At 37.9% G+C, this 20944-nt stretch overlaps 1 protein-coding gene across 7 annotated transcripts in view; it reads left to right on the top strand.

The window, feature by feature from the left end:
* The first annotated feature begins 10825 nt into the window (after positions 1 to 10825).
* Positions 10826 to 20944, top strand: part of EPS8 (EGFR pathway substrate 8, signaling adaptor) — a 202136-nt gene continuing 192017 nt past the window's right edge. For 3 of the 7 annotated variants that reach the window (XM_082351936.1, XM_082351942.1, XM_082351935.1), the window contains exon 1: positions 10826 to 11111. The gene's annotated coding sequence lies outside the window, so the exon portion shown is untranslated. Of the gene's footprint in view, positions 11112 to 13239; positions 13342 to 20944 lie in introns of those variants that run through there. The other 4 variants (XM_082351947.1, XM_082351946.1, XM_082351937.1 and 1 more) reach the window with 3 other exon arrangements.

The raw sequence follows: 20944 nt of genomic DNA, 5'->3' as shown, positions 1-20944 counted from the left end.
GATAGATTATCTCCCCAGCACAGCCTCCTTTCACCATTCCTGGTTTTACCGTGTGGTCAACGGCACCACCGCCCATCTGGACACTTACATCAGGATCCTCTGCCTTCATCTACTTCCCCCACTTCAATCACATCACAATTCTACTTGCTTTGCAAGTGTGGTCTCTCTTCTCTATTCCCACTTTCTTCATTCAGGCCCTCTTTATTTTCCTCTTTGTAGAAGACCAGCCTTCTCAATGATCTCTACTTCCTGTCTTCTGTTCTACCCATCTATGCTCACACATTTTCTAAGACAAAAACCTGATCATTAATTCAATCGTGTATTCATTCACTCATTTACTCACTTGCTCTCTCACTTATTTACTTAATAACGTTGAATGAAAACCCACTGTGTGCTGAGCACAGATCATTTTATTTCCCTCTAAATTCCTTCCAAGGTGCCTTGACTCCTTTTAATTACCCTTGTGTCTCTGTACATTCTGAGTCCTCCCTGCCTCCACACACGCCTTGTTCCCTTGACAAGCCACTACATACATGCTCTTCATAACTCAGCTCAAATTTCTCCTCATTCATTCATTTATTCATTCACTCATTCAACTCTGTCCAGTGCTGGGGATAGAGCAGTAAATACAACTGATAAATCCCTGCTCTCACAGAATTTACATGAGGGAAACAGACAATAAATAATTGGACAAGGTGATTGCAGATTGTGATAAGGGCTGAGGAAGAAAAAGACAAAGTCAGGCAATAGGGAGAAAGAGAGAGAAAGAGTTGAGTTTGTGCGTGTGTGTGTGTGTGTGTGTGTGTGTGTGTGTATGTGTGTGTGTCTAGGGGGTACAGTTTTTTTTTTTAATTGAAGTATAGTTGATTTACAATGTTGTGTTAGTTTCAGGTGTACAGCAAAGTGATTCAGCTTTATATATATACATTTTTTTTTAGATTCTTTTCCATTATAGGTTATTAGAAGATATTGAATATAATTCCCTGTGCTATACAGTAGGCTCTTGTTGGTTATCCATTTTATATATAGTAGTGGGTGTATGTTAATGCCAAAGTCTTAATTTATCCTTCCCCTTGGGTGGTACAGTTTTAAATAGGGTGACTGGTCAGAGAAATCTTTTCCGATGAGGTAGCATTTGAGCTGAGACCTGAATGAAGTGAGAGAGTGAGCCATGTCGATATCTGAAAGAAGAGCGTTAGGGGTCAGGGAACAGCCAGTGCTAGGGCTGTGGTGGAAGCAGGCCAGGGTGCTCGAGGAACAGCAAGGAGGTTGGAAGGTGGTCAGTGAAGGGCGGTTGAGTGAGTCCCTGTGATGCCAGCCTGATTTTGCACAGCAGAGTTGAGCGTTCATTTCTCTGTGGCTCAGATAGTGCTTGGTATTACATTGTGCTGTTACAACATGGCATATGGTTGTCTCTATTTATTTCTGTCTGTTTAATTGCTAATACTGCAAGCCATCAAGGGTGGGGACCATTTTGTACTCCTTTTTATATCCCCAAAGCCCATCCCTGTGCTTGGCAGGTGCTTGAACCTTTGCTGAATGGATGAATCAGAGGCCTTTAGATGCTTTCTTACTAGTGAGCCATCTGATTGGGTTTCTGGGTTCTTAACTGCTTTCAATACTTTTCTTTCATCATGTCACTCTCTTAGCACCTGGTATTGATCTTTCACTTGCTTTGGCTACTTTCCTACTGGAAACTTGAATCACAGACGTTCCTGCATTGATTTCCAGTCATGACTCTCCACTCCTCCCCAGGTTTCTTTGTCTTGCAGTGATAGGTGTGCCTTGTGTGGGCAACACCAAGGAAGGGCTCTACGTATTGGAGCTGTGGAAAGCTCACAGCAGGAGCACTAATAAATGAAGATAAATGTACAGAGTGGGGTCAGAATACAGAAGGACTTGCAAGTTGAGTAAAGAAGAAAAATACAGGCAAGTGACTGTGATGATTTAGAAATGTCACCCTGAGATCGTACTTTAAGGTTTTATAAATACCTTAATATTTATTGTCATCACTTATTTTTTGTGCAAGAGTAAATAAACTTTAGCCCTTAGCTTATTTGCATATGACCAAAAGGTCATATATGCATATATTAGAATAGCATGCTTTCACAAGATGTCCGTTTCTGAAAGTAGGTGACATCTATAAAATGAGACATTGTATTTCTTTTTTTTTAGAACAGGAAGTTAGGGTTGCTTTTTTAAGGATAAAAATGTCAAAAATTGTGAATACAGGTGACAATCATTAGCAAACCAAAGCCTCTAACTTGTTGAAATAGGTGGTGTCAAGAATGCAAGCAAAATGCACATATCATGAAATAACTCTAGCACTCCTTATGTATAATCTACTTATTCTATTTCATACATGATTATAATAACTTGGTTATCTATTTTTTTTTCAGGTCATAGCCGATTAAACATAATAAATTATCCGGGCAGGAAGGTGGTAGAGGAAGTCACAGCAACAAAATGGATGGAAGGCACACAGGAGGCAGAAAGACATAAAGAAGCAGATATCAAGCCCTCAAAATGATAGCCATTTAGAGTCTCAAATACAGGGCAAGCAAGGCAGTTACTCCTTGTGGCACCATCATACAGGTGCATAACAGCTTTATCTGCAAGGTCAAGTCAAAAGTTTTTTAAAAAGTTGTTTGTTTGTTTTTTCAAATTTCATTTGGTGACAAAGCCTGACTTGAGTTGTGCTTGTTTGATAGCAAATCTAATCTGAGGGGCTATGAGGCTACTTACGAACTTCGTTCTAATTTGTGTGAATATGATTTGCTGCAGAAATAATGTGTTAATTACAGACCCTGCTGGGGTGCTATGAATACATATGTGGTATAAGCATCACGTTACCTTCACAAGATGCAAACATCTGGTTGCAAGGGTTTGGATAAGGAATTGTGTACTTGTGTAGTACAACCCTTAATGTGCACAATGGTAACTATGGTTAGTAAGATAAACACTCTGCTTAATAAGAAAGTGTGGAAAATGCTTTGAAAGCTTTGCATTAAAAAAAAGTGTTCATTAAAGGAAAGGAAAGTTTATTCGGAAAGCCAACACGCGTTTAGAGATTTCTCTCTGTGTGTGTGTGTGTGTGTGTATCCAAGTTCTTTAAGATGAAATTAGACTTGGAATCTGGGGGATATTTTTGCTGTTGTCTTGCCAAAACTTGGATTTAAGCACTGTTATCAGGAAAATTATCTTTAAGGTTGCTGGAGTTTTCTTGAGCACCAGGGCTATTGGAGTGAGAAAGCTGAGAGATGCGAATTTGCTTCTTAAAACCTTCAAATTTGTAATAGGAGTTCTCTTTTGTTTTGTTTTATTCCCCTCCCACCTCCCCCGCCCCAGGATTCTACTGTCAATGGAGAAAAAAATTGGGGTGCCAACTTAAGGAAACAGAGTCTGCATTTGCAATTCCAATGAGGTCCCCAAGGGGAATTGTTAAATAGCCTGAGGGTTATTTTAGCTCAGTAAACTAAAGATACTTTAGACTTTAGGGATGGAAATTTTAAAACTCTAGCTGAATTCTAGACGGAGTAAAGAATTCAGAAACACAAAATTCACAAAATATTACAATGTTAAATTTTCTCTACCACAAAATAATACAGGTCCATGGTTAAAAATTCAAATATTATAGAAGTATATTAACCGAAATAGTGAAAGGAACTCCTGCCTCCACCGTCATCTCTCTCCCTATAAAAGAAACTGTTAAAATATGGCTTGTATTTCTCTAGCTGTTATTCTTTTTTTACATAAATTCATTCCTACTATAGAGTGTATTGCAACTCACCTTTCCCCTCACACCACTTAACAACTATATATCTTGATGTCCATCCAAGTTAGTAGTTAATATAACCACCTCATTCTTTTTCATCATGAGATAGAATTCCATTTTCTGGCTTTACTGTAATTTAAAATTAACCAGTTTCTGAAGGTTTACTTTTCCCCATGGTTATTTTATTTTTCTCCTTTGATTTTCATCTGTTTTCCTGGTTAGGCACAAGTAGAAAAATAAAAAGCTTAGATTTGATTAGAAAAAGCTGTAAATAGTGAGATAACTGTCAAATGGCAAATTTCCAGTTCTTTGGAATGAGCAGTACAGTTATCTCAAAAAGATGAAACAAGTGATATCTCTTCTGAATTTTAAAGAATATTCAGGTGTTACTAGTAAAGGAATGAGTAACTCTCAGGTTTGAGAATTAAATTTTCCTCAGCTGTACTGAGGCATTAGAATTTCTGGAGGAAATAAGCCTTATTGTAAAAATAAACTTTCACATTTAAAAATAGGGACAGAGTATCTGTGGTCCTGCTCGGAAAGGAGTGTTTTATGTACAGGACTCACCAGACATTCAAAGGTCAGGGATAATAGGCGATGAGGCATTCTGATGACCTGTGTCCAGGTAAATAAGAGAACGGTAACTGGATCGCTTTCACCACAAATCAGAGTAACAATTGCTCTGTCCCTCCTCTGTCATTGTATGCAATTCAACAATCTTTTCCTCCGCGGGAGCAAGGAGTGTAATTAAGGTGAACACCTGTGACACACATTACATTACTATTGCAATTTATCTATAAAGTCTCCCTGTTCCATTTCTCTTCCTGCCCCCCAGAAGTAACCACTGTTCTTAATTTTATGATAAACATTCCTTTGTTTACATACTAGTTTTAGCAAATATATATGTGTTCCTTAATAATATATCATTTAGTTTTGCTTGTTCCTGAGCTTTGTAAAAAGGGCAACTTACTGCGCATAATTTTCTGTGATCTTAGAAACTTTATGTTTCTAAGAGTAATTTATTCTGCTGAATGTGGTGGTTGCTTCCTCACGTTCACTGCTATAGAATATTTCATGATCTGACTATATCAAAATTTATTTCTCTTTTTTTTTCAGTTCAAAGTATTTTTAAATTTTCAGTCACGATTTCCTCTTTGATCTATGGTTATTTGGAAGTCTATTTCTAAATCCCACTTATTTAAGTGAATCTTTAGAAATTAAAAGGTACTGTTATTTAAATTTTAAGTTAAATCTTAACAAAAAAAATTAGTCTGAAATATATTTCTAACTCTATTGCTTTGCAAGCAGAGATTACAAGGTCTAGATCAGGGATCAACAAACCAAGCCACCACCTGTTTTTCTACAGCTTGTGAGCTAAGAATGGTTGGCACGTTTTAAATGGTTGAAAAACACAAATATTTTGAGGTATGTGTAAATTAAATAAAATTCAAATTCAGAGTGCCTAAATAAAGTTTTATTGAAATATGGCTATGGTCATTTGCATAATTACAATCCTTGTTCCTGCAGGAGGAGAAGATAATTGAATTGCATAAGCATATTGACTATTACAGCTTTCAAGTTACAGGGGCAGACTTGAGTGGTTGCAATAGAGACCATTGACCTGCAAAGCTAAGGTATTTACTATCTAGTGCTTTACAGAAAAAGTTTTTCAACCCCGGTCTAAATAATCCAAATTCTTTGAAATATGTTAAGGTACACTGGTGAATTTACGTAAATATTTCTTACGGGTTTGATGAGAATGTGTATTCTCGTTTTGCTGTATGTCGACACTGTAATCTCTAAATATTGTATACCTATATATCTATATCTATCTATGTACATGGAGTTGTCAATAACTTATCAATAGGTGAGAGAGTATTGAAGTAGCCCCACCATAATGGTGGATTTATCAATTTCTCCTTGTAGATTTGATCATTATGTGGTGCCCTTTCTATCCCCAATAATGCTTTTTTATCTTAAAGTCCACTGTGATTGTGTGATTTTAATGTAGCTACACCAGTCTTCTTTTCATTATTATATACCTGATATATCTTATGGTTTCCATGTCCTTATGTTTGTAAATAGCATATAGCTATGTTTTTAAAAACTACTTTGACTCTGTCTTTTAGCTGTAGAGTTTAATCCATTTATGTTGTGATTACTTACATATTTGAATGTTTTTCCCTTTGGTCTTTCCTTTCTAGTTTCTATTTGGCCCTCTTTTTCTACACTTCTTTCTTGTATTTTTAAAATTTTCTTTGCACAGGGTAGACAGGTGGAGATACTGTTATGTTTATTTGTTTATTTCTTATTGCCTTTCTCTTCCTCTACTGTTTTGGAATTTCCGCATTCTGTGTCTATTCTTTCAGAGTCTTTAAGATACTGTAGAACATAACCACCAAAGCCATGCTCTCTGGAGCTGAGCTGTTGGAGTTCAAATTCCAACTTCGTCACACGGTAGTTAGATGACTTATGGCTCATGTTTTTGTGTCTTTTATTTTCCCCCATGTATAAAATGGAGACTGTCAGAAGATTGTTGTAAGAATGTAAATGAGTTGATACATAAACAGCATTTAAACATTGTAAATATCATATGGGTAGTTTCTCTTGAAATTCTATCTTGAATGCTTTTCTTACAGACATTTAAAATTAATACTTTAACAATTTATTTGCTTACCATTTTTTCCTTGCATCTCAGTATTTCTTATTGGGTCACTTCCTTCATCCAAAGGTGTGCTTTAGGAGTTCGTCTAGTGAAGGTGGTAAAAAGCAAAGCTTTTGTTTTTCTAAAAATGTCTTATTTCCATTTTTGTTCTGGAAATATAATTTTTCTGGACACAAAATTATAGGTTGACAGTTATTTTTTTTTGAACATTTAGAAGATATTCTAGTGTCTTCTGGCTGCCATTATTGCTGTTGAAAATTCTTTGGTCTACTTGTTTTTCTTCTCGCAATGCTTTTAATATGCCCTTTTCCTCTGGTGTTTTGCAATTTCATTCTCGTGTATCTTGGTTTGGTTTTCTTTTCATGTATATTATTTGATACATGTATATGTTGTTCTTTCTCTTTCTGGTTTTCTTTTTAGGTATTCTACTTGATACGTGTATATGCCAGTACTTCCCCTCTTGGTGGATTCATGTCTTATATTAATCTTGAAGCACTGTCAGCGATATACTATAACCTATATCTAATCTAAACAGTCTCTTCACCTCTAGCCTCTAACCTATTCTTTTTGGTGTCTCATCCTGGGATTCTGATTAGATAAATGTTACATCTTCACATTCTATCTTCCATAACTCTTTTTTTAAAAAAATAAATTTATTTATTTATTTTTGGCTGCATTGGGTCTTGGTTGCTGCGCGCTGGCTTTCTCTAGTTGCAGCGAGAGGGGGCTACTTTTCATTGCAGTGCGGTGCAGTGCGTGGGCTTCTCATTGCAGTGGCTTCTCTTGTTGTAGAGCATGGGCTCTAGGCACGTGGGCTCAGTAGTTGTGGCTGGCATGCTCTAGAGTGCAGGCTCAGTAGTTGTGGCACACGGGCTTAGTTGCTCCGCGGCATGTGGGATCTTCCTGGACCAGGGTTGGAACCCATGTCCCCTGCATTGGCAGGCGGATTCTTAACCACTGTGCCACCAGGGAAGTCCCCAAAATGTGATTTTATCCTCGTGAATATTCCACATGAGCTTGAGAAGAATGTGTATTCTGCTGTTTTTGGATGAAGTAGTTTATAGATGTCAATTATATCCAGTTAATAGATGGTGTTGTTGATTTCAACTATGTCCTTACTGATTTTCCACCTACTGGATCTACCCATTTCTGACAGAGGGGTGTTGTCATTTACTTGTTTTTGACTAATAAAGTTCCTTGTAGATAAGTAGGGGTTACAGTTGGAAAGACTCTTTGTTAAAAATATTTCACTTCCCTTCATGCTTCAAAATTTTCACACATCTACTTATATGGTATATAACAAATAAAGCATTTTCACATTCAAAGAATAAGCAAAAGTGAATTTGCTACACCCAAATAGATGTAAAGAACCATAACAAACAAGAAATATAGATATCAATTACAAGGTAAGAAGCAAGCTCAAGCAGTTTCTAAAGTGGGAGCAAAAATAATAATCCAGCAATTTGGCCTGTTTCTTCAGCAAGGCTAAATAAGAATGTCAGCTGTAGCCAAAATGAAATTAAGCATATCTCGATTTCAAGATATGCTCGAAATATTTAGATTAGATCATAAAAATAGTAATATTCTTAACTACAGTAAACATTATCTAACTTATCCACAGGTACATTTTGCATTACTTGGCTTTCAGACTGCCCACAAAGCTAAACACATCAGTCCCTAAGTGATACTCACACATCATACTGAGGGATTGGAGTAGAGAGGGTGTCTGAAGAATACATTTGATTCTTGGGAAGTTTACATATAGTTCTCGGTCTTCAGGTTACATTTAGCCATCATCATTTCTTCATGTTTTCTGTATCTAGCCTTTACACCCAGCTATAGATTTTACCTGTTTCTCAAGTTTTGCTAGTGTACTTTGTATTTGGGAGACCCCATTCACTCCATGTATCTACCTTCATTCTGTTCTACATCATTTTCATCTCCCATACTAACATTAGCAAATGAAACCTTCAAGAAGGAAAAACTTGTATAAGGCAGCACAATAAACAGGGAGTCTGACATCAATTCTCAGCAAAAGTGTAAAAAGATTAACATTGGTTCTAAACACTTAGAAAAGTAATGGAGATCATTGATACCAAAACTGGTTCATTTTTCAAAAGGTCCTGTTTATTTTTCTTAAAGAGTTACTTGAACTTGTAGATTTAGGAATGCTGGAGACAGTGAATTTTCATTTCAGCAGAGCATGTAGAAAACCTTTTATGAAATCCTTCTTGGTTATAGCATTGTTGCATGAACTAAAGTGCTTGATCTTGAAAAGTATTGGTTCATAAATGATTATTATCTCAGAGATCATTTTTGGTGGTGGGCTGCAAGGCTCTTTTGTAAGCCTGTTTTATGTAACTGATTTTTTTTTTTTTTTTTTAGACTTAGGTGGAAACAAAGAAGGCATGTTCATTAAATTTACAGATGTTATAAATTAAAAGTGATCGCTAATAATAACATTTTAAAATCTGAAATTATGTCCTAAAACAAACAAGATGAAATTTAATATGGTTTAAAGGTAAAAATTAGGTTTAAACATTAAATTATGGAAGTACAGACTATGTAAGGTGAAAGATATGGTTTAATTGTAGTCTATGTGAAATTGACTTGGATATTTGATCTGACTCTCTGTAATATGCTTGCTAAAAAACCTAATACAAGTTCGGGATGCATTATTGTCAGGGTATGCTTGGATCAAAGAGGCTGACCCCTGTGTGACTCGGTTCTCAGCCCACTGTATTTGAATGTTGTGTTCTCTCCTGAGTGTACAATTTAAGGAGAAAAGTGAAAAATCAAAGCACATTCAAAGCAGGGTATGGAGTGTGGTTATGAGGGCTCACCATTGCATTTGAAGAACAATGAAAGGTTCTAGAGATTTTGAAGAAGAGGAAAATATGAGAAGATCTGGTAGTCACTTAATAGTTGGTTCAAATATTTTAAGGCTTGCAATGTCTATAAGAAATGCGATTAATTTTGTTTGGCTTTTAGGGGCAGAACCAGCACCAGTGGTGTAAGTTAAGGCAAGCTGATTTGATGTTCACAAATCAAATGACACAAACTTTAGAGTTAAGCAACCCTGGATTTTAATTCTGGCATCAGCATTGGCTTTGGCAAAAGGAATGAAACTTCTGAGCTTCATTTTCCTGCTAAATAGGTATAACAAGGCTCATCTCATTTTAAGGATTAGAAATAATAATATAAAAATGGCTTAGTTCCTGGCATAGGTACTCGATGAAAAATTATAATTATACATAATATTGATAAAAATAGAGACTTCCAACAATGGAAAAGTTTAAGTGGTTGATGGTGTAGTGAAAACATTGGAGAGAGGATTTCTACTTAAAATAGCAGACTGGACTTAAGGTCTGTGCCAACTTTTAGGATAATGGTTTTATTTCCCATCTTGGTTTGAAATCTCTCCCCTGACTGCGCTTCTCCCTTGCTTCACAAAACAAGCAGGTCCAATCTACTTTAACCAAGTTTATTTTATAGACTTTCGTTGATTTCTGAGAGTCAAGTGACCTTAAAGAAGTTAGAAAGGAGGGGGTCATAGCTATGACAAAGCTGGAGTTTCAAGAAGAAGCAAATGCAATGTCACAGATGGAAGGACTTCTCACTTAATGGCTCCAGGGGCTACTGGGGGGAGAAGAAGGTTATAAAGTTGGTTAGGTCACGAGAGGCATTCTGTGAAAGAAGCCTCCACTACTTCAAACCACATCAGGCTCTTGGCAAGAGCTACGAGAAAAATAGGATCCAAGGCAGGCGTGCAATGCGGGCGATGCGGGTCTGGGCTTGCTGCTTGCAGCTAAGGACCGGTAGTTTGGAGACTCCCCGGGACCGAATGAGGGCCCTTGGGTGCCACCAGTTTACGGCATGAGTTGAGGAGATTAAAAAAAAAAAAAAAAAAGGAAGCGACAAAAGGGGAAAAATAGGTGGGAGGGTCCCAGCAGGAAGACCAAGGCTGGAGGGTCTTTGGGTGTTGCAGGTTTACTGCCCGCAGGTTAGTGGCCACGAACTGCACACTGAGACCCGGGGCGCTGTAACTGGCGCGCTCCCTCCGCCGGGAGCATCCACTCTTGCCCGGGGCAAACCCCTCCTCGCGCTCTACTCCTCACGCCTCCCAGCTGCTAGTGGGTCCTGCTAGGGCACTTCTGGAAACCCGTCGGCGGCTCAGAACTTCGGTCCGACTTTGATCGCGGCCTTGATAACTCGGCGCGTTGCTCTGCCCTCTCTCCTACCTTCCCTCTCCCGCCGGCCAGTTCTCCGCCAGCGCTGCGGTCGACCAGATGCTCCGCGCCTCGGCTGCCGCCAAGACCCGGAGAGCGGAGCGGCTCCCGGCCGCGCGGCGCGCGCTCGCGGGCTCGCTCCCCGAGATGTACTGGGCATGCGCGGCGCGCGGCCGGCTCGGGCGAGCGGGTGAGCCGGCGGGCAGCTCCAGACTTCCCCGGCGGCGGCAGCGGCGGGCCAGGCGTTCCAGCCGAGCGCGAGGCCGGCGCTGAGCTCGCCCCGGAGACCGCGTCTCCTCGGCCGGGCGCAGACGGCGGCTGGGCGGCTCGCGGAGGATTGGGAGGGCGCGGTCCGGGTCGGGGGCTTTCTCCCGGCCGCCTCCCGCCGGGTGTGAGTTCGAGGCGCCTCCGGGGAAGCCGCGGCCCCGAGGGCAGATCCGAGGTAAGAGCCCCTCGGCGAAAGGCGCCCGCCGGGGTCCGGCGGCTCGGACTCTCCCTAGATTTTCAAAATCCGCCTTTGTGTGCCGGGATGGAGTGGTGCCAGGCGCCGCGTCCGCCTTCGTTCACTTTGACTGCTTTCAACTGGTGTTGGGAGCCAGGTGTGCGAGGGCGCTGCCGCCGAAGTGCGTTCGCGGGCGGGTCCCGGGGCGCCCGGAGTCGGTGCCGACCCTCGGTCGCCCGCCGCGCCCGGGGCTCCTGCACGGTGGGCAGAGAAGATGCACACCGTCCTTGTCATATTTCCCGGTAACCTGAGCTTCCGCAGATACACCTGCGCTTCTCTGGTCGGTGGGGCGACTCCAGAACGAGTATTCTTCTCCTGGCTTGTCTTAGACTTGGGGTTTCGAGAACTACCCTCCCCACCCCCAAATTGGGGGGGGAGTCTTTTCCAATTGACACTTTGCACCAAGGTCCCACCATCGTATACCCCCTCAAATTTCGAGAGAGCTTGTTGTTTGTGCATAGTTGTCACTCTTAATTCCTGGTGACTTTCCTTTCGTAGCGGGCTCCACTCCGCTCACTCACCATTTTACTTTTGGGGAGACAGCCCGTCTGGTGTCTTTGTCAGTGAACGCCTTTGGAGTGGATTTCCAAGACCCTGCCCGCTCCTCCTATGCTCTCACTTTCTACTTTCCTTTCAAGGACTACCTGTATGCAGACTCTTGGCACGGATTGTTCCCTCCCTTTGCACTGTTTCTCAAATCCCTCTTTCCCCATAGTACCCGTTGCATTGCTGGACTCTCTTTGGGGGTAGGATGCTGTATTAGGTATTAGGAAGTGAAATCCATAGACGTCAAGAGCGGTAGAGCATTAGGAATTGGAATCCACCTTTACAAAACATATTTCAATGACATGTATTCTTGCTTTTCTTTTTAAGGTTTCAGTTCTCGCCTCAGATGATAAGAGGAATAGCTAATGTCTTAAGAGTTCAGATAAAACTTGGTTTCAGAGGCATGTGACTAGTTTGATTTTGGCTTTATTTTTTTGGGAGATAGAAGAATTAGGATTCCCAGAAGGCTTCTTTATATACATATAGCAAAGTAACTGTGTTGTGTATTGCTTCTAACTTATTTCCGTTGAAAGGATATCATTCTTCTACAGCGACTTGGGTTTTGGAAAGTGTGAACTAGTAATTTAGATCATGTGGTCATTGAAAATTAAAGTCAATGTCATCCTTTCTCACCTAGTATAGATCTTCTAGGAATTGGAGTTTTCTGGACATATTACTATAGTTCTTAAGTTGCTGGTGTGGAAAATTTTTGGTCATGGGTTCACATTTTTAATTACCAATTTGAAAAATAACCCACTTTATAGACTTGCCATGTAAAGGGTAGGGTAGAATGTATCACAAATGTAAGAACATTTTATAGAATGCCTTTAGTGCAGAATTCAGAGATTAATACTTTTAAAAATTCCCCAAGTCATTCTCTTCACAGCAGAAAAAAAGAAAAGAAGGAAAGATAACTTGCTTTTAATTCCACTGTTGTGAGATAACCACTGTTCACAATATTTGATACATTCTCTTTGTAATCTTTTTTTTTTCTCCCACTTTCCAGTGTCATTGACTATCATTATATAGTAATTTTCAGCCTTCTATTAATACCAGGGGAATACTTTAAGTTGTATTCAGAGCGAAGATTCTCAAAATGGTTTATTCTTATTTGTTCCCTATTGGGAATCTAATGCTGAATTTTGACCACTTTGCTTGCTTCTGATCAAATGTAAAGATTTCATTTTGTTTTTATCTCTAGCTTTTCCTGCTTTCAATTTTTAAATCTATGCTGATACTTTTTAGTTTGCTAGACTTTGCCTGTTTTGGATGCTGTTCACAGTTTTGAGGAGTACTGGTCAGGTTGAATTTTGTTGATTGCTCTCTATAGGCATTCCTCTAATATTGTTCTCCTCATCAGACTGAGGTTTTGGGTTTTTGAGGGGAAGATCACAGAGGTAAAGTGCTACTTTTATCACATAATATAAAGGGTCCATACTATCCAACATGATTTATCACTGTTGATATTGATCTTGATCACCTGGCTGCAGTAGTAGTAGTTTTCTGCACTGAAAACTTACTCTTTTTCTTTCTTTCAATGCTTTTTCTTAGAAGGAAGTCACTGTGAACAGCCCACACTTAAGGAGTGGAGAGTTATGCTTCTCCTTGAGGGTGGAGTATTTATGTAAGTTGTTGGGAATTATTTTGAATGGCAGATTTGTCTTTTTTCCCCATTTATTAATTTACTCAATCATTTGCTTGTATTGGTCTGGCCTCCTGGGTATATATTTATACTTTGGGTTATAATCCAATACTACTTTATTTTGTTCTGCAAATTGTTTCAGCTTTGCCCATTGGGAGCTCTTTCGGCTGGTTCCTGTCCTCCTTTGACATATCTCCATTAATGTACGTTTTTTAAAAGATCACTTCCTTACTTTTAACATTAAAAGATACTCCAGGATTATCTTGTATATTTCCATTTCCTGCCCCAGCCCTAGAGTCAGCCAGAAAGAATCTGGTTCATCTTCTCGGGAAATGGTGTTGGAAGCCAAGAAAGATCTGGGTTCTAGGTATTCTTGTTGCTACTGAGGTGTCATTACTTCTAGGCCCTCTCATCTGACAGCAGGAAATACATATGTGTGTATACAAACCCCTGTATGTACTCTTACAGGGGTACATGTTTCTCTTTGTAACCATGTGTATCTATTTTAAGGTAAATATGAGTTCATACCGTTGTCTCTTACTCTACCTAATCCATTACCACCTATATCATCCTGGATTTCTCCCCTTGCTTATCTGTAAACTCATTCTAATAGGGAGAAGAAACCTGGCTTCCACCACCTGCCATCCATTTACTTAATTGTTCAAACCCATTATATGTGTATAGTGGTATCAAAATTGTTAACCTGTGCTCCCTTCACAAAGAGGGGGAACAGCTTTATCAACTAGAGTACATTGCTTATGTGCAGTACATTTTGTAGATTTTTAGATTATATAGATTTTTAGATTTTATGGATTCCAATTAGTCTTACAGATTCCATTCCTTTTCCTTCTATTCCTTTAATGAGGTTGTTGCACACATGTATGATACAGGTAGATACTTTTGTCACAATCTACATTCTATTTTGGGATCCCCAGACCTTCTACATGATTTTTTAAAAATTTGCCTATATTGTTTCACTCTTTGTCCTGTGACGTTCTGTGAGTTTTGACAAATGAGCAATTTCATGTATCTTTTATCATACAGAATAATTTCAACAGATTATTAAATCTTCTGTATTTCACATATCACTCCCTTAACCCCCTTCCCCCGGCAACCCCTGATTTTTTTACAGTCTCTATAGTTTTGCCTTTTCTGGACATCATATAATTAGAATCATATAGCCTTCTCTGATTGGCTTCTTTCAGTTAGCAATGTGCATTGAAGTTTCATTCATGTTTTCTTGTAGTTTGATAGCTCATTTCTTTTTATCATGTAATAATATTGCATTGTATGGACGTATCACAGTTTGTGTATCTATTCATCTATTGAAGGATATCTTACTTGCCTCTGGTTTTTGGCCACTATGAGTAAAGCTGCAATGAAAAATCATGGGTAAATTTTTATATGGACATAAGTTTCCAGATCAGTTGGGTAAATACCTAGGAACATGATTGCTGGATCATATGGTAAGATTCTGGTTAGCTTTGTAACATATTGCCAATCTGTTTTCCAGAGTGGCTGTACCATTTTGCATTCCCACCAACAGTGAATGCAAGCTCCTGTTGCTCTTCATCCTTGCCAACATTTGGTATTGTCAGTTTTTTGGATTTTATCCATTCTAATAAGTATATAGTCATATCTCATTGCTTTAATTTGCCCTTTCCATAATGACATTTAATGTTAACCATCTTTTCATATGCTATTTTCCATTTCTTTGGTGAGATGTCTGTTCTGAACTTTTGCCCATTTTTAGTAGGGTTGTCTGTTTTCCTATTTTTGAGTTTTGAGAATTCTTTATATATTTTTGGTACAAGCTCTTTATCAGATATTTGTTTTGCAAATATGTTTTTCCAGTCTGGCTTGTCTTTTTGTTCTCTTAACAGTGTCTTTACACAGCAAATGTTTTTAATTTTAATAAAGACCAACTTATCAATTTCATGGATAAGCTTTTGGTGCTGTATTTAAAAACTCATTTTCAGACTCTAGACCGCCTAGATTTTATCCTGCTTTCCTGCCCCTAGAAGTTTTTTAGTTTTACATTTATATCTGTGACCCATTTGAGTTATTTTTTGTGAAAAGTGTACAAAAAGAGACTTTTCACTTTTTGTGAAAAGGTAAGTGTCTAGATTCACTTTTTTGTCCATGGACTTCGAGTTGTACTGGTAGCAAATTAATGTGATTTTTAAGTCAAGTAGATTATATATTAGGTTCAGGATGGAAAGGAAAGTGTTTTTATTTGATTTTTTTTTTACATGTTTTGTGAAATTGCTTAAGCGAAACAGTTGAGAAATGATTTGGAAACCAAAATGTAATACTGCGTAGACTATATACTGAGATTGATTCCTGGACATCATATATAATTCATTTCCTTCTTCCTCACTAAATCAGAGATTCTTCTTTGTGGAAAATAGAATTGTTAATACAGAGTAACACATGTCAGTTATTTTAGATCTAATCGTAGAAATAATTAATAGAGCTTTATTTTTCACAAAAAAGATCTGAAATAAGAGATTTGCAGGATGTATGCCGAGAAGAGGCAGATGATATACACACCATCTAGAAACTTGAGACTTAACTGGTTTTGAATCTTATCCCATACCACTCCTCTTGCCTTTTTTCAAGTGGCTTTTTTTCAAGTACCTTTCTTTTGGTCAACACTTTGTGTTGTTGATATTGGGGCCAGAAGTATTGTTAAATTACAATTAGAACCAGTACCCTTCAGGAAGCATCTAGAGAGATCAGACATCATAAAACTAGCATCTTTGGTATGGGAGGCATTACATACATTATCTCTTTTAACTCTTACAAGAGCTCTTTAAGGCAGTTCTCCTTATTTCCATATTACAGGTAAGAAATAGGCTCAGAAAGATAAAATGACTTGTCTGTGGTCCACATGGGGAGAGAGGGACAGAGTTGGGATGGAAATCCTGATCTTTCTGACTCCAAAACCCATGTTCTTTTCGCTTTGCTATGCTATCTCTAGTAAATGAAAAAGTGCTAGGATAATATTAATATGTCTTTGATTTTATTCTTTTCTTTAACACTGTACCTACTTAAATGACTACTGATCTAATCGAGAATGGCTCAAAAGATTGTGTTTTTGAGATCCATGGAGATTCTTTTAACTTTTTTTTTCTGTTGACTGATCTACATCCCACTGACCCAGAGGTATGAGGTATTGGAACATGTTTATAAAGAATGGAGTTCCTTTAAAGAGAGGAAGTTGTGGAGGATTAGGAAAAATAGAACAAGCAATGGTAGCATTAGCTAGTTGTTTATCCCTTTGCCTCTCTGAATTATAAATTTCTTGAGGGCAGGGAATTGAGTCTCAATGATCTTTAAGCACAGCACATCACATGTGCTATGCACTCACAGACTGTTTGCTGGATGAAATCAGCACTAAATATACTTTTTACAGAAGTTTGTTTAGAATGTTTAGAAGGGGATGAATTTTTTCTTCACACAGGAAGTTGAACATAATTACATTTCATTTATTCATTCATTCATCATTTATTGAGCATTTGTTGAGTATCTGTTCTGTGCCAGACACTGGAAACACAGAGGCGAATAAGACAGGATGTCTGCTTTCAGGGAACCCAGAGAATGGAGGCAACCAGGCAACCATTGTGGAGCTAAATGGAGTATGTATTAAACAAATAAGCAATGGACTTTGCAATCAGAGAGACCTTTTTTGCCTTAGTTTTCTTGTCTAAGAAGTGGAAACAATAACAGTACCTACTTGACACAGTTTTTGGGAGTAAAGTGAACAAGAGAAAAAAATGTACACGTTTATCTTTATATCTCAGTGCGTAGGAGAAGGGAGAGGCTCACGGTGGTAGAGGGAGTCAGAAAAGTCTTTACTGAGGATGTGACCCTTGACTATTTTTAAAATAAATTTATTTATGTATTTACTTTTGGCTGCGTTGGGTCTTTGTTGCTGTGCGTGGGCTTTCTTTAGTTGCAGCGAGCTGGGGCTACTCTTCGTTGCGGTGCGCGGGCTTCTCATTGCGGTGGCTTCTCTTGTTGCGGAGCATGGGCTCCAGGCGCACGGGCTTCAGTAGTTGTGGCTCACAGGCCCAGTAGTTGTGGCACACGGGCTTAGTTGCTCCTCGGCATGTGGGATCTTCCCAGACCAGGGATCAAACCAGCGTCCCCTGCATTGGTAGGCGGATTCTCAACCACTGCGCCACCAGGGAAGCGCTGACCCTTGAGTTTTATAGGATAAATTTTTGAGGTCAAGAATGAGAGTATGAGGTGGGACTCCAGGGCATTCCACGCAGAAAGATAAATAAATGTGACGTGTGCAGAATGGATGGGCATGATGGGAGTGGTGGGGAATTCTGCGTGTTTTCACAGACGGAGCCTCCAGGATTATTAGAAAGAACTGAATAAGCAGTTATTTTTCATTTTTATAAGTAACAATACAATAGTCATTACATTGGAGTAGGAGAGAATAAAGGTACCAAACCTGTTTGAAGAATTGCACGAATCCCTTCTACTAATCATGTGACTTTCTGAATGTAGTCCTTTATGTAGCAGGTAAATTCTTGTGTTCTTTTTCAGTTCTGTGACACTCAAGTGATTTTATAAAGAAAGAGCACTTGTGTGTTTGGGTGAAATCAGAGGTCCTCTCTCAAACCATATTTTTTTTAAATTTTAATTTAATTTTTTTAAATTGAAGTATAGTTGATTTACAATGTTGTGTTAGTTTCTGGTGTACAGTAAAGTGATTCAGTTATATATACATATGTGTGTGTGTGTGTGTGTATATATATATATATATATATATATATATATATATATATATATATGTATGTATGTATACTTATCCATCATGGTTTATTGAACCATTCTTATATTTAGTAGCATGGAAACATAAGAATCTAATATCCCACAAAGGCAGGATCTAGTCCTATTTGAGCCAATCCAGAATTCTAAGAACCATGAACAGTTTCTCAACAGAGCCTGAAACATAATACTTAGGAACGTTCTAAAATAATCTGTTAAGTGAATGAATTATGTGCTTGATAAGAGGTCAGAGTTTTGTAGTTGAAAATTGTGTTTTTAATATAAGGAGAAAAAAAGGGGGGAAAAAAATATCAATAGAAGGAAGAGAAGTTTATATTTAAGTAGAGGGAAAAATAGTTTCAAAGTCCTCTATTGAAGACTATTGATATGAATTTCATTGTATTTAGAAGATCCTTTATTAGCACCATTAGAGTATTACTTCTCTATCACCATTAGAATATTATTCCTTATCCTAGAAATACATGCATATTATTGATATATTTATTGGTTTAATGCAACATAGAATGTTTCCAGTGTCTGAAATATAACATTTGTGATCATTAAACACTAATTTTTTTCTGTGGATTCTAATATTTATAATGTTTTGTAATATTGTAATTGTTTCTAATATTTTTCATTAGAAAATAAATGTTTAAAAAAGTATAAGCAGCAAAACAAATCCATAAAGAAAAATATGGATGAAATTTGTCACATTTGAGATGACATTGAACACAATTTAATTTTCTACAATAATTTTGACATTTGAAGTTAATGGTAATCTTAGACATGAACATATAATAAGATGGTTTTAAGTATGTTGACTTTTAAATTTTAAGAAAGATATACTTGTGATGAAAGAGAAAAAAGATACATTTAACTTTCATATATGGAAGAAAACAGAACATTATTGTAGCTATATAGATTTTCCCCCCACATAAGTGTGCTAATCTTGTTTGTGTGTGTGTGTGTATGTGTAATCTCCAGTTTCTCTTTCCAGTATGTTTTAAAAACTTTTAACTGTTTTATGAAGAACTGTATATTGGGATTTAGAATTATTACTTTTTAATTCAGAAATATGAATTTAGAAACCCTATCTTTAGGTTGATTTGTCTTATTATTTTAGTATATTTATCTACATTATCAGAATTTCTGATGTAAAGTCTGTTTAGTTTGTGTACTGTGGCTAGGTTATGTATTTTTTACATCTCAGGATCCTTTTAGTCAAGAGAGAACATTAATTTTGTTGGTAGTTCTTTTATTTAGCTCTTTTGTGGGGCCTTGTTAGACTCTGAATAATTTAAAAGCAATGGAATCCTTTCTGTGATAAAAATCTAGTCATTAGGCCAAATCTTGTAGCATTATTCACATGATACTCATGCATGTAAAGGTGTGGAATTAATATGTATGCCTGAAGGATGTATATTAAAGAGGGTGTTTTTTTAATTATTGAGGAAAATAACCCTCTAAAGATTTTAATGTGCATGAGTTCACAGATTTGCTTAAAGTCTTATCTCTTCTGTCTTTAAGTGAATGATCCGTGGGAGCCAACCCTGAACAATAATGTGTAAAGAATAATATGAAAACATTTATAACTTCATTTAAATTTAGGAATAATTAGTTCTCAATTTTTTTGTACATTAGTATATTTGCTATCTTTATAGAATTATAGGAGAAATTAAGGGTTTAAAGTACCATTTCTTCTTTTTCTGTTATTTTACATTTTCATATATTTCTTATGCAAGTGACTGAAATAAAAGTTTTAGCATCATTTATTAAAACGTCTATGCACTTGACCGTATTTCACATTTTTCACCTTAATCCTTAAGATTTTCCATGGTCTCATGAAGGAAATAGTCTTATAAAAATCTTGAAGCAGATAAATGACCATGTAGGTTTTCCCTTGACACCCCTTCTCCATCCTGCTTCCCTCCTTCCTGCGTTACCCCATCCTCCAGCCCCAGCGTTCGACCTCTTTTTTCAGCGCCCAAATGACGTTAGCTGAAAAATGTATCTTTCATAACTTTGCTATCTTTCCAGTTACAATTTGAGCTCTTTCTCACTGCCTGGTGAGATCTCAGCCGTGGAGAGTGAAATCGGAATAAAGGAGACATTCATGGTGGTTATGACATTGAAGGTTAAGTTTAGGCTGCTGGAGAGTTTGAAACAAAGGAGTGATTGAAGCCCTCATCACCTTCATCTTACTTGGGTAGTAAGTAAATTATTTTGGAAGTAAAGTCTCATTATGAAGATAATGAAATCTTGTCCAGACTAAATACATTCACAGTGACTGACTTCAGCTGGAATGCATCTTAACACCATTCAGTTTTTGTACAAATTAGAAAAGATCCACCATAGTTTCGTGTGTATATTAGAATATATGCTAGTGACTTTTTTTTTTTTAACATTTTGTTTTGTAGGAGCCCCTTAACACTGTAGGGAATTTTAGAATTTGAATTCAAATATTTGTCAAGTAAATTTGTATAATATAAAAAAAAATTTTATATGGAATAGTCCATGGTCTTCTAAAGGGTCTTCAAATAGGAATAAACGTTTCCTCATCTTGGGACTTCCCTAGTGGCCCGTGGTTAAGACTGCGCCCTTCCACTCCAGGGGGTACAGGTTGGATCCCTGGTGAGGGAACTAAGATCCCACACATGCAGCACGGTGGGGGAGTTTCCTCATCTTGCCTCCAAAGCCTCCCCTCCCACACCTTACCTATATCCGTTACCTAGAGTTATTTCCATTTTCTCTCTTTCCCAGGCAGTTGGAATATTTGAAGTATGATTTTTGTGAGCTA

The sequence above is a fragment of the Balaenoptera borealis genome (assembly GCF_965194805.1).
Source record: "Balaenoptera borealis genome assembly, chromosome: 13".
NCBI classification, from domain to species: Eukaryota; Metazoa; Chordata; class Mammalia; order Artiodactyla; family Balaenopteridae; genus Balaenoptera; species Balaenoptera borealis.
The sequence above is the reverse complement of the archived record's forward strand: the minus strand, read 5'-3'. Positions and strand labels throughout refer to the sequence as shown.